The 6,000-nt window shown below is 42.6% G+C and overlaps 1 long non-coding RNA gene across 1 annotated transcript in view; it reads right to left on the bottom strand.

Moving 5' to 3' along the window:
• Positions 1-209: 209 nt before the first annotated feature.
• Positions 210-6,000, bottom strand: part of LOC138666408 (uncharacterized) — a 43,241-nt gene continuing 37,450 nt past the window's right edge. The window contains exons 2-3 of the long non-coding RNA XR_011318572.1: positions 459-761; positions 210-319 (exon numbers count right to left, since the gene is read on the bottom strand). This is a non-coding gene — a long non-coding RNA (uncharacterized lncRNA). The remainder of the gene's footprint in view (positions 320-458; positions 762-6,000) is intronic.

Here is a 6,000-nt window from a genome sequence, read left to right as displayed (position 1 = left end):
ACACTCCACATCCGCTATTGCCATGAGAACTACCAAAAAATATTTTTTGTAGTTAAAAAACTCAGATCCGGTTCTGGCAGGTTTGATAATGCGGATGTGCTTTCCATCCACCGCCCCTAAACAGTTGGGGAAATCACACACGTTCAAAAATTTATCTGAAATTTCCCGCCACATGTCCACGGTGGGTACTGGTATAAACTCCTCACGGAGTACATTCCATAACGCACGACAGGTGTCCACAACGATTCCGGACAGGGTTGATATTCCAAGGCGGTATTGGAAGTGGAGGGAAGATAAACTCTCTCCTGTGGCAAGAAATCTAGAAGAAAAAGAAACAAAAAAAATTAAAATCTACTCTTTTTATGGTGTGTTTAAAAATAACAAAAAGAAAAAAAAAAACATAAAATACATGTCATAACCAAAATTTGGACTGTCATTGGTTTAGTTTTGGAACGTACCGTAATGTCACTAGCAGACGTTCCTCGGGTGGAATCGCTCTACGGAGCCGTGTGTCCTGTCGCCGTATGGATCCTTGGACACGAGACAGTAAATCCCGGAACGATTCTTGTGACATTCTCGTGTAATCCTGGAATTTCTCCGGGTTGGCATTCAGCTCCGCATAGAGCGTGTGATAGGCTCCACGGCTCTCACGCACTTCAATGATGGGGTGCCTCCAAAAACGCCTACGCTGTCTCCTTCTCCATCTTTGGCGGTTTCGGTCTTGCTCCCAAGCAAAAGCACAGGCCAGGAAAATCTTGAAGCTGAAATACAGGTTAAAATAAAAGCTCTCCATGGAAAGATCCATCATGACACCGGAAACAGTAGCAAGCTGTGAAAATTTCTGTTCCCCCAGGGTCAATATATTGAGAGACAATCATATACGCCCTCTCTATTCCCATTGGTTGTGTCTGGTTACCTTTTTTTTGCTCTTTTTTTTGGGGGGGGGGGGGAATGCTAAAAAAACCGCAAACGCATGCAAAAACGCAAGTAAACGCGTGTAAACGCTGCGTTTTTTTGACGCATGCCTTAAACGCATGCGTCAAAAAAGCGCAGCGCTTACACGCGTTTACATGCGTTTTTGCACCATGCATTTTTTTTAAAAACGCATGCGTTCAAAAACGCAAGTGTGAAACCAGCCTTATGAAGGTAATTGCTTGCACCCAAAGTTTTTAAAGGCTTCATAGCAAAAGGGATAAATACGGTACATATGCACATGTCAATTTTTTGTTATTTGATCCCATTAATATAATTTATGCCTATATTTTTCTCACTTCACTTCCCCAACTTAGACTATTTAGTGCTGATGCATTACACACAAATCGGATTACAAAAATATTTAAACACAGGCTGTAAAGTGATAAAATATGTAAAAAGCAAAGGGGGTGAATGTTTTTGCAAGCCACTGTATGATGGATTTTATGTCCATCATTTGACAAATATAACTTGTAAGAAAACTGATGTTGGTTCTGGTCTGTACTGATGATGGTTTTAGTGTTGTATTCCTCTACTGATGGTGATTCTAGTAATGTATTCACAGTGTGATGATGGTACTAGTAATGTATTCATCACCAGAGCCATCAATAATATATAAATATGAAACCAAAATCATCACCAGTACATTAATATAACAGCAAAGCCATGAATATGGCACAAGAACTTGTAGTAAATAAATATTGTCAACGTCACCACCCTCAGTACATGAATACATCACAAGAACCACTATCAGTACACGAATGCATCACCAAAATCACCATCAGTAAATTAATACATCACCGGAGTCTCAGTCAGCACATGAATACATAACCAGAACATCATCAATATATAAATTCAGCACCAGAACCATTATCATAAAATAAATACAACAAATAAATACAGCACCATTCCCATCATCAGTGCATGAATCCATCACTAAAACCATACAGAGATCCATCTCCAGAACCAAAAGAAGTACTTGAATACAAGAACCAAGCTTAGCACATCAATCAATTGAAATGTCAAGTCAGCCGCAAACAGATTTGTATCACATAAACGTGCAACTTCTAGAATGTCCTTTACAATGGTAAGGAGATACTGGGAATTGTTGTTAACAGTTATAATCAGCCTGCTGACCACATAGGAACCACAGGACTAATGATATCCAGGCAGGCTTGCACACAAACATGTACACCCAGATACCTTATACAGTGTAGGCCATGTATATGGATACACCTAAATAAAATGGGAATGGGCGGTGGTAAACTGAGGGTCCTGTTCCAATTTTTGTTTTGCCCATTCTGCAAATTCAGTGCGCCAATCTGGGTAATCCTCGTTGAGATGTTGCCGCAGCTGGATTTTGTAAGGGTGCCATTTGTGAGTAGCTAATATCCGCAGAAGGGATGTTTGACTGATGCCAGAGCTGAATTTGCAGAATGGGCAAAACAAAAATTGGAACAGGACCCTCAGTTTACTCAGAACATTATGTTCAGTGATGAAGCAAACTTTTTTTGGGTTGGCCATTTATATGGATACATCTAAATAACATGGGAATAGTGACAGTTTTCATGCGTAGGGTGTCTTGCATTGAAATCTGCTGCAAAGACCCAGGTACTGTGTTCACCAGACATCAACACAATTTCTATTTCCTCCTCACTTGTTAACCTCTGTGACATGTCAATGGCTGTAAACAAAGAGAAGCTTGTAAATAACTCATGAAAGAATAGTTATGTTAAAATCAAGCAAACCATTGTTTTTCTTGTGAAATTCTCAATAAGTTTTATGTGTCACATGACCCTCTAAAAAATAAAGTTGGATCCAAAATGACTGACTTCAAAATAGCCCCCATCGTCACCACCCATCTTAAAAAGTTTTTTCCCCTCCCATGTACTAATGTGCCACAAACAGAAAGTTGATATCACCAACCATTCCATTTTATTTACCGTATTTTTCGGACTACAAGACGCAATGGATCATAAGAAGCACCCCAAATTTTCAGAAGGAAAATAGGAAAAAAAGTGTCAAATGGGGGTCCATCTTACAGTCTGAATTCAGCTTACCAGGGAAGGGATCGGCACAGATGGAGGAGTGGTCACAGGGGTCATTCGGTGGTCCAGGCTGGTGCTGTGGCCTCCAGGAAATCATATCCCAGGCTAGTGCGGTGGTGCTGTGCTCTGAGGGGTGGCTGGGATCTGTGGGGTGACTGGACTCTGTGGGGTGAATGGGCTCTGTGGGGTGCCTGAGCTCTGTGGGGTGCCTGGACTCTGTGGTGTGCCAGGGCTCTGTGGGGGGCTGGGCTCTGTGAGGTGCCTGGGCTCTCTTGGGTTGCTGGGCTCTGTGGGGTGCCTGGGCTCTGTGTGGTGCCTGGGCTCTGTGGGGTGGTGGGGCGGCATTGACTGTAAGGCTATGTGCACGCGCTTCGGATTTTGCTGTGGATCCGCAGCGTTTCCGCAGCGGTTTCCCATGCATTTACAGTACAATGTAAACCTATGGGAAACGCAATCCGCAGTTCACATGCTGCAGAAAAAAACTCGCGGAAACGCAGTGGTTTATATTCTGCAGCATGTCAATTCTTTGTGCAGAATCTGCAGCGGTTTTACACCTGCTCCATAATAGAAAACTGCAGGTGTAAAACCGCAGTGGAAACAGCACAAAATCCACGGTAAATCCACGATAAATCCACAGTAAAAGCGCAGTGTTTTTGCACTGCGGATTTATCAAATTCTGCTGCAGAAAAATCCGCAGTGGACCACTTCTACATGTGTACATACCATTAGGATTGCTACTTCCAGGTGGCACTAGAGTTTTAGTCCTCTTCCTCTCTGAAGAGACAATTTGCAAATTTCCCAGAGTAGCAATGCGGCTTTAAGTCTCCTCATCTCGACATGCTTGGCATGTCACTCTCCACAAGGAGAAACAATACTTCTTGAAATTTATCTATTAAAAGTTACATTTTATAGGAGAGTGTTTTTTGATTTTTTTGTATTTTCTCTAAGTGCAAAAGCACTAAATAAATGATCGATATTCATGTTTTCCTCAAAAATGTATCAGCGCTATATTGCTCATCCATAGAGTATTCTGTTTTCTTGGATGCATTTCGGTTTTATCTAACCCTCCAAAACTTGTTCAAAAATGTATCTGTATAACACTGCTCATCCATAGAGTTTTACAAATTCATGGGTAAATTTCAGTGGTATATAACCCTCCAAAAATTGTTCAAAAATGTATTGGTATTATATTGTTCATCCATAGAGTTTTACATGTTCTTGGTTACATTTCAATGGTATACAATCCTCAACTCAAGACAAGTTGCCAATTTTTGGGGGGTATTATATTGCTCATCCATACAATATTTCTGTATTATCTCTTAATTCAGAACACCCACTGCACCCCAGAACCCCATGTACTCCTCTTCCTCTGCTTTAACTGGTACGCTGCTGCTCTTTCCCTGACTGTTCCATGTAGCATACTTCAAATTTACTGAATGCATATTGATATTTCCATGCTCTTCACACCTAGCACTATGATCCCACCTCATTCTGTCTCTTTCTTCAGCTTTGATGGTAGTCAAATGTTACTGCAATCTGTTAATTGTTCCCTGCTGTGAACTGTCCTCCAGCCACTTCCTACTCCACTCTCGCTCTCTCAACCGGCTTAATTTCATTAACACTTGAATGGTATAAGTTGAATGGAGCTGGTAAGATATGACCTTGGTCAGATGCGACATCATTAGAAGTGTGACATCTTTTAAGTGTAACATCAGAAATATACCATAAATAGTCCAGAAATCGGTCAAAAGGTAGGAATAATCACTGTCTTCTAATTCTACTTGCCTTTCTTTTCTTCACCTGCTCTTTAACCATGCTCACATTTGCCCTCACCATTTTTGCTCCATTAATCCTCACTCTCCTTCGCTATCAACAACCCCAGCACCCTCGAACCACATAACTTTCTCCCCCTCTCTCTTATCTCCCCACCTTGCTTCATCTGCAGACCTGCTCCTTAACCCCAGACTTCTCCTACTAAAATATAATATAAGCCAATCACTCTCCTTCACCCACCTGCTTTCCCTCTCTCTGCCCCTTCTCACTGCTGGAGACATATTCCCCAATCTTGGCCCTCCCCACGCCTCATACATCCCACTAATCCTCATCCCTATCCTTCTCACATTAAGAGAAACTACCGCAATCCCTCACACTTAAAATCTGTGCCACTGACCCCCACCCCTCTGCTTCCTCTCTCTGGGGCACTTTAGAATGCCCGCTCTGCCTGCAACAAGCTCCATGTGATCCACAATCTCTTTACTTCCCACAACCTTTCCTGTTGTGAATTCTGTTATCGAACTCCCTCCTGTGGTCATGAATGGTACTTCGGCGAGTTCTGTCCATGGACTCCCTCTGGTGGCTGTGAGTGGAGTTGCTGGTTCTGAGGTTCCTTCCACAGGTGACCTAGGTTATTCTTAGGCTGGCTTCTCTATTTAACTCCACTCAGATCGTTACTCCATGCCAGCTGTCAATGTTCCTGTACTGGTTCAGTTCGCTCTTGGATCTTTCTGGTGACCTGTCTCTTCCTGCAAGAAGCTAAGTCCCCGATTGTTATTTTCTGCTCATTGTTTTCTTGTCCAGCTTGCTTTCATGATTTCGCTTTGCTAGCTGGAAGCTCTGGGATGCAGAGTAGCACCTCCGCACCATGAGTCGGTGCGGGGGTCTTTTTGCACACTCTGCGTGGTCTTTTGTAGTTTTTTGTGCTGACCGCAAAGATACCTTTCCAATCCTCTGTCTGTTTCATTTCTGTGTTTGTGACTTTCATCTTAACTCACAGTTAATATTTGTGGGGGGCTGCCATTTCCTTTGGGGAAATTTCTCTGAGGCAAGGTAGGCTTTATTTTCTATCTCTAGGGCTAGCTAGTTCTTAGGCTGTGTCGAGGCGTCTAGGCCATGTTAGGTACGCTCCACGGCTATTTCTAGTGTGTGTGATATGATTAGGGATTGCGGTCAGCAGAGTTCCCACTTCCCAGAGCTTGTCCTG

Source organism: Ranitomeya imitator, chromosome 1 (assembly GCF_032444005.1).
Source record: "Ranitomeya imitator isolate aRanImi1 chromosome 1, aRanImi1.pri, whole genome shotgun sequence".
Classification (NCBI taxonomy): Eukaryota; Metazoa; Chordata; class Amphibia; order Anura; family Dendrobatidae; genus Ranitomeya; species Ranitomeya imitator.
The sequence above is the reverse complement of the archived record's forward strand: the minus strand, read 5'-3'. Positions and strand labels throughout refer to the sequence as shown.